Here is an 11,117-nt window from a genome sequence, read left to right on the forward strand (position 1 = left end):
TCTGACCACCACCTGTAGGCAATGGATGAAGTGTCTTGCCCAAGGACACAATGACCGAAACTGTCGGAGCCGGGGCTTGAACCGGCAACCTTCCGATTACAAGATGAACTGCCAACTCTTGTGCTGAATCTGTGGAAGCTACGTGATGCCACCACCAAACAATTGAGTTATTTTTACACATCTGCCAGCATCTGGCCAATCCACCACCTTTCATTGTTTATACCGTTATGGAAAAACAACCCCCCCCCAAGACATTGGCACATCAAAACGAAAAATCACCATCGGCCCACCGAGTACAGCTATGGCTGCATATGTGTTTAGTAGTAGTGTAGGAGTAGTGTTTAGTCTTTTTGTAGAGCTAGCAATGCAGCCGTTTTTGAGGGCATGTTCCATATTGGAATCTCGACTTCTCCGATGAGGCTAACCAGAGCACCGTTTACTCGAGTGTGACATTATTCCCAGGTCCATGTTCCGATTTCCGAGGTAAGTCGAACACAACACACAAAGTAACGAATAACGACCCTATCTAAATCCCAGTAATGATTAAAACGTTCCTGATTTTGGCATAATAACTAGTTACCATGCTCGTTACCACAATAATAACATAGTTACCGTAACGCATTACTTAATAACACTGGTCTTCACATATCCAGCGCCAAAACCTGGTGAACAGAACTAAAGATTGTGGGCGTAATTGTCAGCCCAGAAACTTTAAGATTTGTTGAACTCCATCCATCATCACTAACGTTACCTACCATCAGTCTATCCATTACATGTTTCTTTCTGCCTCTCTAATCTCATATGCTTTTCTCCACATCATCTCACACAATTTCCCTCTATTATTTGCCTATTAGGTCACTGTCCATCTGTCCAACCCACATATGATCTTTCTCTCTGTCCATTTGTCTGTCTTTCACATCATTTGTCTATTGCAGCTCATATGAATCTTTCTTTTCTGTCTCTATCCAGCTGTCAATCCCTCTGTTATCTATCTATCTCTGCTTTCTTGAGGCTTTTTAGTCTTTTTCCTGCTCTGAGAAATCACGGCCTTGATCCCTGTAGGGAAATTTGTCCTGATAAAATGTCACTCTCGAACACTCACATGCAAACGTACCCACAAACACTAAAGCGCACACGCACTCTTATACACACAAGTACACACATACACGTATCCAAAAAGCCTGTATTTGTCCTAATAAAACGTCAAGCCGGCAGCAAAATGAACTGTAATGACTTTCAGGCTGTACTAATGGCCAATAAATCCTGGATTAGGACGCTCACACGCACTCCCCCTCTCTCTCACACACATGCACACACACACACACACACACATGCAAACACACCCACACAGGGTCATGTTTCATGGCGTGCTGTGCTGGGTTCATTCAGGAGTCAGATGGGTAAAGTTTTAAGCTGTTTTCAGCTCTTAATGACTGTTGTGCTGACTTTTATAATAACAGCATGGAAAGGAATCAGCAGGAATTAGCATGCTAGGATCATTTAAATCAATGATTCATGATGACTGAGGCTCGAAGCCATACACACTCGCTTTCTCACACACATGCATAGCACACACACACACACACACGCATACAGCATTCACATACACAAATGCTTCCATCAGAGAATTTCACTTTATGACAGTTCAGAGTCATTTTCCGGCTAAATGTACAAAATAAAATCCCGGAAGCAGTGTCTCCGTCGTCTTTCATTATCAGCCCAGTGATGGATTCATTTCATTGCTTTATTTTAGACAGAATCAGCAGGATAAGGTGCAAATGAGAGGGGAAATTGTGTATGAGGGATGTTTATGGAGGATTTCTGCAGTATTAGATATGTGGGGGAGAATGATTAGTGAGATGGCGCAGAGAGAGAAAAGGTCATCAGTCATGATACAGCTGTCTTTGACTCAAATGACTTAGAATCAATATTACTAGAACTTTATCTGCTGTAGATACATTGAACTCAAATGAGGCAACATCTTGTTCATTATAAACCATGATGAACCTTTTGTAACCACCGAGATTTTTCTTTTCAGGAATTGACAGTATGTCCCAGCCGATATGTAGTGCTTTAAGTAGGACTAGTTCTTAAAATCCATAGTCTGTGAAGCTTTTGACTTCAAATTTTAAATGTTGGTGAACAGCAACTGCACCTCACAGCTGGACGTATTTGACGACATTAGAACTAAAAGCTCTTTGGAACACTGTCATGCTCTAATAATGTGATTTATCAGGAGCATTTTGCAAATAAAATAAAGCTTGTAATGTAATATTGTACTCTATAAATACATTTTGAATTCATTCAGAAGATTGTAGAATATGATGATTTTTTTATTGTGTTGTTTTAAAATGATAATAACAAAAAAGCAACACAAAGCTTTGCACTTAAGCTTCTTGCACCTACCCCCTTTTCAGCAGATGTTCTGACATGGGATGAAGAAAATATTTCTTGTTCTTCTGACTCTCATTTTTTTCAAAGATTGCTCTTTTTGTTTTTTAATGTGATATCATTTTAAGGAAATTTGACAATTTGATAAAACTAAGATAAAAAGAAAATGCTTCATTTTAATAATGTGAACTATGATATTAAAGAACTGACCTAAAAAAATTCAAAAAGACACCTTTCTATTTTATATTAACAGTTTACTTTGAATAGACGGCTACAACAGGGGGCTTTCAAATTATCCACTAGAATCACCCTCTTACAATCTTTCAGGAAATTTTGAGTTGGAAAGTGTTTTTTTTTTTTTTGTTTGGTCCGTTTTTTAAACATACAGAGAATTAATAAAATTGTACATTTTTCTTTTAGTGCTACCAGATTAATAGAGGAACATTAAAACAGTAGGGACAGATGACAGATTGAGGAAAAATATTCACAACTGTTGCTAAAAAATACAACAACAGCTGAAACAGAAGATTCTGAATTTTGTTTTATCATGCTGCACTGGTCAGAAAGGTGCTTGTATGCTACTTTGTTGAAACCTCAAAGGACATCCATGGTTTTCCAGTTCCATTTACATCACATTACTTTACAGCCAGTGTTCTATTAGTTGCTGTAACCAAAGCAGCCTCTTTCTGTGCCCTACATAATGGCTGAAATCAGTACACACACATTTTAACGTAAAGGAGGAGATAAAGCACAATTTATTTATTTATTTTTAACTTGTTGAACTATTTAGTTTACATGTAGGACAGTGGATTTGGATAAATCTGCTCTGTCAGTTTATGAATGCTGTTTAGAGCTTGATGCTTTATACAACACTGTAGGGGTTTTCCACTGAATGCAGCAAAGAGAATTCATAACTGAATTGCAGAGGGAGACTTAGACAAAGGGGTATGCAATGATGGCCATGTGGAGGAAACATTTGTGGCAGAGGAGGATACAGAGAGACTGGAGGAGGCGCCTTAAGCTGAGGGAGAGCAGAATGATATTCACTGTCACCCGCTGTGGGAGAAAAATAACATTCGGGATCTCAGAGAGAAAAGGAGAAAGAGAGAAGCTAAGAAAATAACAGGGACCAGAAAAAAAGAGTTCTTGCTACAAGGATTGCAGTTTCTTTGCCCAACATATGAGTTTAAGTTCCAATTATTAATTTATCTTGTTAATAAATTATTGAATTAACATATAATGGTTGCTGTATAATGGTGCTATAAATAATATACCAGTAAGCATAAAAATCACAAAGCGAAAAACAAGAAAACAAAAAAGAAAATGAACATTAATATCACATTTAGATAATTTTTTCCAGCAGCTAGGCTGCCAGTCCTCGCACATCACCCCTATTCTTGCTGTCCTTCACACTTTGAGATAACTGATGTTGTGAACTGTGCTATATATCTCCTTTTCCTCCTGTGACTGTAGAATAGGTAAGCTTGTCTGCACTTTTTAATAATGTACTTTAGTTGTTATTGCTTTATTATTGTGATATTGTATTAATGTTTTAATGAACACAGCATGAGCCTTCTTGTTGGCTGGCCTTTGAAGCGTGAATATTACATGTTGAACTGCACAGAAATTTAATCTAAGAGCACAGCAGCAGAGGCAATAAAAACGTAGTCATTTCAATGTAGAGAAGAAAACACTGCTTTTAGCTAGTTTGAAGATAAATATTAATGTAAGGATTTTATGGAACTTGTTTTTCTTGATAAATATTAATATGCTTTGAAGGTTAAAAGTTCATTATGCTTGGGGAGAGTAATAATGACACAGGCTGTGTTTGATTCATGTAGATGCAGCAAAGTGCAAAGGGCTGCATGAGCTGGAATAGTTTGGTCAATCACAGTAACCCACAAAGCAACAATTCAACAAATGAGGAATCTGTTTCTCAGTAAAAGCATTTTGTTGTGGAGATGTTATGGAATTACACAATGTGATCAGACAAGAATATTTAATTACAAATATGATTTTTGCATCCATTATGCATCGCACCAGTGTTTGCACTGTAATGTGTTAGAAAAAACAAACATGAAAAGCTGAAAGGAGTTGAAAATTGTGAAATATTCTTGAAAAAGCTATTTGTTTATTTACATAGACATAAATGATCTAGTTTTAGTTAGTGTGACTCTTAAGTCTTAGTAGTATTTGCACAACCTCCTGAGTCTCCTCAGGGAAGTGTCATGTGGGCTTGAACTGTTGTCACAACTAATTGCTTCAGCCTCTAAATGGATAAGTTTTTGTCTTTTTAAGCTGGAAAAATTATACATGAATACAAATAAATAGATATGGAGCACAGCTTATTAAAACTAATTTTTAAGTCAGTAAAAAAATAGGACGAAGGTTGTGTTGTGGAACCCACGCACAAGCTAGCATGAATTATGACATCAACACAGCCCTGACTGGAACCATTTATTTGTCTGAATAAGGAAAACGTCACAATAGTGTTGCTCTGAATGATTGGTAATGAGCAGACCAATGGCAAGAGTCTCATGGCAGTGGAGATATAGTAATTAGTAGTGATGGGAATTCCTGCTCGTTCTAGAGAACCGGCTTTTTCGGCTTGACTCACTAAAAAGAGCCGGCTCTTCTGGCTCCCAACCGGCTCCCAACCGGCTATTCGGGTTGTTTTGTTGCTTTAATTGATTTTTTATCAACAACAATGTAAAATTATGCACAAAAGGAATTACTAATGTAAAAAACAAACAAACGTGGTTTTATTTATATATGTTTATATATAAATATATACGCTGGCCCCTGGAGACAAAGCAAGTACAAAAAGGTACAACCTCCAAAAAGCATGTAAAAACTCCAAAGCACGTACAAACTCCGAAGCATATACGAACTCCAAAACGCATTGCTAGCGTAAACTGAACTTCCAAAACAAAGCTACCTAGATCACTTAAATTACACAATTGAAAGCATGTTTATTGTTTGTGTATTTATACCGAAGTACTCATATATATTCAAATAATTTAAAAAAAAGTTAATTTACCTGTTACTACCACACCAAATCCTGTCATTGGTACTTCCTGGCTTGTGTAGCCACGAATGTTTTTAGAAAAGCACTCAGAGTCAGTGCTTGCGAGAATGGGTGTGGTTGTTGAATACAGTGCTTTGAGTAGTCCGTGAGAGTAGAGAAGCACTATATAAGAAGCAGTTCATTGACCATTTACTAGGGTAACAAAAGCACAGCACTTTGTGCTCTGTTTTGTTCTTTGGAGTTTGTACATGTTTTGGAGGTTTCACATGCTTCGGAATTTGTACATGCTTCTGAGTTTTTATGTGCTTCTGAATTTTTACGTGTTTTGGAGTTTGTCTGTCCTTGGGAGTTTGCACGTGTTTTGGAGTTTGTACGTGCTTTGTCTCTAGGGGCCGTCGTAAATGTGCTTTTATTTATTCACTCCACATAAAATGTATAAATAAATCATATAATACAAAAACCAACTATTTACATTTAAACTTTTAACTATTTAAATTTTCAGCTTTTTCCTTTTAAAAATATTTAAAAGTGAAACAACACAAAACACTGCAAACCACAACACAATTAAATATAAATAAAAATATGCAAAACAAAAAGAAGATGCACATTCTCTGTCATATGGGCCTGCATGAATAAACTTTCTGAATCCTTTATCATCCGCAACTGAAAATAGTTGTGGATGATTAATATACTTTTCTAATGTGATGTTGTTGTCCCTGCTCTCTTTCTCTCTCTTTCCCTCCTGCTCTGTTCCTGAGCTACTGCAGTGTAACTACTGCCCCTCTGCCCAGTGCAAGCATAAGGCTCGCATGCGGAGTGAAGCAAAAAAAAGTGAGAGAGAGAGGTTGAGAGAAAGAAAAAACACCCCACGGCTCCGAATAAGGAGCCAGTTTGTGTAGTTCACTTCAAAGAGTCAGCTCTAAGAGCAGTTTTGTTCATGACCGACACATCACTAGTAATTAGTCCAGAGACTTCATTTTTTTAGATGAAGAAGTCTCCCAGTTCTTAGGCTTAACCTCACCTGAGAAAATTCCTACATCAGTGCTGCTGTCCAGCCTGTTGGAAGCCCAGCTGTGCCACCTCCCCAGCCTTCTCCTCACCTGCCTTATTGTTAATGGGGCTATAGACTGAGGATGAGAGGCCTACTTCCACAGCTCCCACTGCTCCCTGTTCCAGGATGAAGGAGGGCTCCTCCTGATATCAGTCGAGGCCCCGGCCAGAGATCAAACCTAAGTCTGCCTCTTTTATAAGTACAGTGAACTTGTTTTTGAGTGCTCTTTTGGATCCAGCTCTGGAGGCCAGGATTACTGAATTGGAGACTCGGCTTCGCACCCTTCATTCACCCGTAGCTAGCCAGGCCCCTGTAGCTGGTGCAGCCGAAGATAGCGTAGGCCCCGCTAGCTGTTCCCCGGCAGACCCCCAGCAGCTGGGGAAAGGTGAGGAGGAAGCATAGTCCTAAACAGAAGCCCCAGGTACACCACCAACCTGTTCATGTGTCTAACTGTTTTTCACCACTCTGTGACACACCCGCCGGGGGTCAAACTCTGGTAATTGGTGATTCTGTTCTCAGACATGTGAAGCTAGAGACACCGGCACCCATAGTCAATTGTCTTCCAGGGGCCAGAGAAGGCGACATTGAAGGAAATTTAAAACTGCTGGCTGAAGGTAAACGTAAATTCAGTAAAATCATAATTCACGTCAGCAGTAATGACAACCTGTTACGCCAATCGGAGGTCACTAAAATCAATATTGAATTGGTGTGCAACTTTGCCAAAACAATGTCGGACTAGTTTTCTCTGGTCCCCTCCCCAATCAGACCAGGAGTGACATGTTTAGCCGCATGTTCTCCTTAAATTACTGGCTTTCTGAGTGGTGTCCCAGAAACGATGTGGGCTTCATAGATAATTGGCAAACTGGAGGAAACGTGGTCTTGTTAGGAGAGACAGCATCCATCCCACTTTGGATGGAGCAGCTCTCATTTCTAGAAATATGGACAAATTTATTAAACTCCCCAAAATATGACTATCCAGAGTTGGGACCAGGAAGCAGAGTTGCAGTCTTACACGTCTCTCTGCAGCTTCTCTCCTCCTGCTACCCCCCCAAAAACCCATCTCCATAGAGACTGTGTCAGCTTCCAAAAAGACAAAAAACAAACTAAAAACCAGCAACAAACAACTTAAACATAAACAATCACAAAGAAAGAACAATACAATATCCACATCAGAACCAAAGAGTAAAACAGTGAAATGTGGATTATTAAATATAATCCACCAGTCTCCAAGTCTTGTGGATAAGTCTCTGTTAGTACATGACTTAATAATTTATCAACAAATTGATTTACCTGGTTGCAGCAGGATGATTATGTTAGTTTAAATGAATCAACACCCCCGAGTCATTCTAACTACCAGAAATCTCGAAGCACAGGCCGAGGGGGCGGTGTGGCAGCAATTTTTCACACCAGCCTATTAATCAACAAAAGACCAAGACAGACTTTTAATTCATTTGAAAGCCTGATGCTTAGCCTCGTCAACCCCAGCTGTGAAACTCAGAAACCAGTCTTACTTGTTATCATCTATCGTCCACCTGGGCCTTACACAGAGTTTCTGTCTGATTTCTCAGACTTTATATCTAATTTAGTTCTGAGCTCAGATAAAATAATTATTGTGGGTGATTTTAACATCCATGTAGATGCTAAAAATGACAGCCTCAACATGGCATTTAATCTGTTATTAGACTCAATTGGTTTCTCTCAAAATGTAAAAGAACCCACCCACCACTTTAATCACACTCTAGACCTTGTTTTAACATATGGCATAGAAACTGAACATTTAACAGTGTTTCCTGAAAACCCTCTCCTGTCTGATCATTTCCTGATAACATTTACATTTACAATAATTGATTACACAGCGGTGGAGAGTAGACTTTATCACAGTAGATGTCTTTCTGAAAGCGCTGTAACTAAGTTTAAGAATATAATCCACCCACTGTTATCATCTTCAATGCCCTGTACCAACATAGAGCAGAGCAGCTATCTGAAAGCTACTCCAACAGAGGTAGATTATCTTGTTAATAATTTCACCTCCTCACTACGTACGACTCTGGATACTGTAGCTCCTGTGGAAACTAAGGTCTCAAATCAGAAGTACCTGACTCCGTAGTATAATTCTCAAACACGTAGCCTAAAGCAGATGACTCGTAAGCTGGAGAGGAAATGGCGTCTCACAAAGTTAGAGGATCATCATTTAACCTGGAGAAATAGTTTGTTGCTTTATAAGAAAGCCCTCCGCAAAGCCAGAACATCTTACTATTCATCACTGATTGAAGAAAATAAGCGCAACCCCAGGTTTCTCTTCAGCTCTGTAGCCAGGCTGACAAAAAGTCAGAGCTCTTTTGAGCCAGCCATCCCTTTAACGTTAACTAGTAAAGACTTCATGAACTTCTTCACAAATAAAATTTTTATCATTAGAGAAAAAATGACCAATAATCATCCCACAGATGTAATATTATCTACAGCTACTTTCAGTACCATTGATGTTAAGTTAGACTCTTTTTCTCCAATTGATCTTTCTGAGTTAACTTCAATAATTACTTCCTCCAAACCATCAACGTGTCTTTTAGACCCCATTCCTACAAAACTGCTCAAAGAAGTCCTGCCATTAATTAATTCTTCGATTTTAAATATGATCACCCTATCTCTAATAATCGGCTATGTACCACAGGCCTTCAAGCTGGCTGTAGTTAAACCTTTACTCAAAAAGCATCTCTAGACCCAGCAGTCTTAGCTAAATATAGGCCAATCTCCAACCTTCCTTTCATATCAAACATCCTTGAAAGAGTAGTTGTCAAACAGCTAACTGATCATGTGCAGAGGAATGGCTTATTTGAAGAGTTTCAGTCAGGTTTCAGAGCTCATCACAGCACAGAAACAGCTTCAGTGAAGGTTACAAATGATCTTCTTATGGCCTCTGACAGTGGACTCATCTCTGTGCTTGTCCTGCTAGACCTTAATGCAGCATTCGATACTGTCGACCATAATATCCTATTAGAGCGATTAGAACATGCTGTAGGTATTACAGGTACTGCGCTGCAGTGGTTTGTATCATATCTATCTAATAGACTCCAGTTTGTACATGTAAATGGAGAGTCCTCTTCACACACTGAGGTTAATTATGGAGTTCCACAGGGTTCAGTGCTAGGACCAATTCTGTTTACACTATACATGCTTCCCTTCGGCAGCATCATTAGAAGACATAGCATACGTTTTCACTGCTATGCAGATGACACCCAGCTCTATCTGTCCATGAAGCCAGATAACGCACACCAATTAGTTAAACTGCAGGAATGTCTTAAAAACATAAAGACCTGGATGGCCGCTAACTTTCTGCTTCTTAATTCAGATAAAACTGAGGTTATTGTACTCGGCCCTAAAAATCTTAGAAACATGGTATCTAACCAGATTCTTACTCTGGATGGCATTACCTTGGCCTCCAGTAATGCTGTGAGGAACCTTGGAGTCATTTTTGACCAGGATATGTCCTTCAACGCACATATTAAACAAATATGTAAGACTGCTTTCCTCCATTTGCGCAACATCTCTAAAGTTAGAAATATCCTGTCTCAGAGTGACGCTGAAGAACTAGTTCATGCATTTATTACTTCCAGGCTGGATGACTGTAATTCATTATTATCAGGATGTCCAAAAAACTCGCTGAAAAGCCTTCAGCTAATCCAAAATGCTGCAGCAAGAGTCCTGACAGGGACTAGAAAGAGAGAGCATATTTCTCCTGTTTTGGCTTCCCTTCATTGGCTCCCTGTTAAATCCAGAATTGAATTCAAAATCCTGCTCCTCACATACAAGGTCTTAAATAATCAGGCCCCATCTTATCTTAATGACCTTGTAGTACCATATCACCCTATTAGAGCACTTCGCTCTCGCACTGCAGGCCTACTTGTTGTTCCTAGAGTATTTAAAAGTAGAATGGGAGGGAGAGCCTTCAGTTTTCAGGCCCCTCTTCTGTGGAACCAGCTTCCAGTTTGGATTCGGGAGACAGACAATATCTCTACTTTTAAGATTAGGCTTAAAACTTTCCTTTTTGCTAAAGCATACCCATATGGAAAAGATATATATAAATCTTATAAAGTTTGTATCTGTCTTGTGTGAAACTTGTATGAAAAGCACATAAGAGTGAAAACAGATATAAGATCCCTTGAAAAATTATATAATGAAACTTGTATGTTTTGGATACTTACTAAAACAATATATGAAAGTAATGAGAAAGTGGCCACTTTCATGAGTAAATCATGTAAGCCTTATGATTTACTCATGAAAGTGGCCACTTTCATGAGTAATCACATATAAGTTTTTACTATTTCTTTTCCATATGGGTATAGTTAGGGCTGGACCAGGTGACCCTGAATCCTCCCTTAGTTATGCTGCAATAGAAGCAGGATGCTGGGGATTCCCATGATGCATTGAGTTTTTCCTTTCCAGTCACCTTTCTCACTCACTATGTGTTAATAGACCTCTCTGCATTGAATCATATCTGTTATTAACCTCTGTCTCTCTTCCACAGCATGTCTTTTATCCTGTCTTCCTTCTCTCACCCCAACCGGTGGCAGCAGATGGGCCCGCCCCTCCCTGAGCCTGGTTCTGCCGGAGGTTTCTTCCTGTTAAAAGGGAGTTTTTCTTTCCCACTGT

The 11,117-nt window shown here is 39.1% G+C and overlaps 1 protein-coding gene across 1 annotated transcript in view; it reads left to right on the forward strand.

Annotated features, from left to right (window-relative positions):
- LOC309708773 (uncharacterized protein) overlaps window positions 1–11,117 on the forward strand; it is a gene marked incomplete at its 3' end in the record, with an annotated part of 208,895 nt that overhangs the window by 19,038 nt on the left and 178,740 nt on the right. The gene's annotated exons all lie outside the window — the stretch shown is intronic.

The sequence above is a fragment of the Aulonocara stuartgranti genome (genome assembly GCF_965226115.1).
Source record: "Aulonocara stuartgranti genome assembly, chromosome: 6".
In the NCBI taxonomy this organism is placed as follows: Eukaryota; Metazoa; Chordata; class Actinopteri; order Cichliformes; family Cichlidae; genus Aulonocara; species Aulonocara stuartgranti.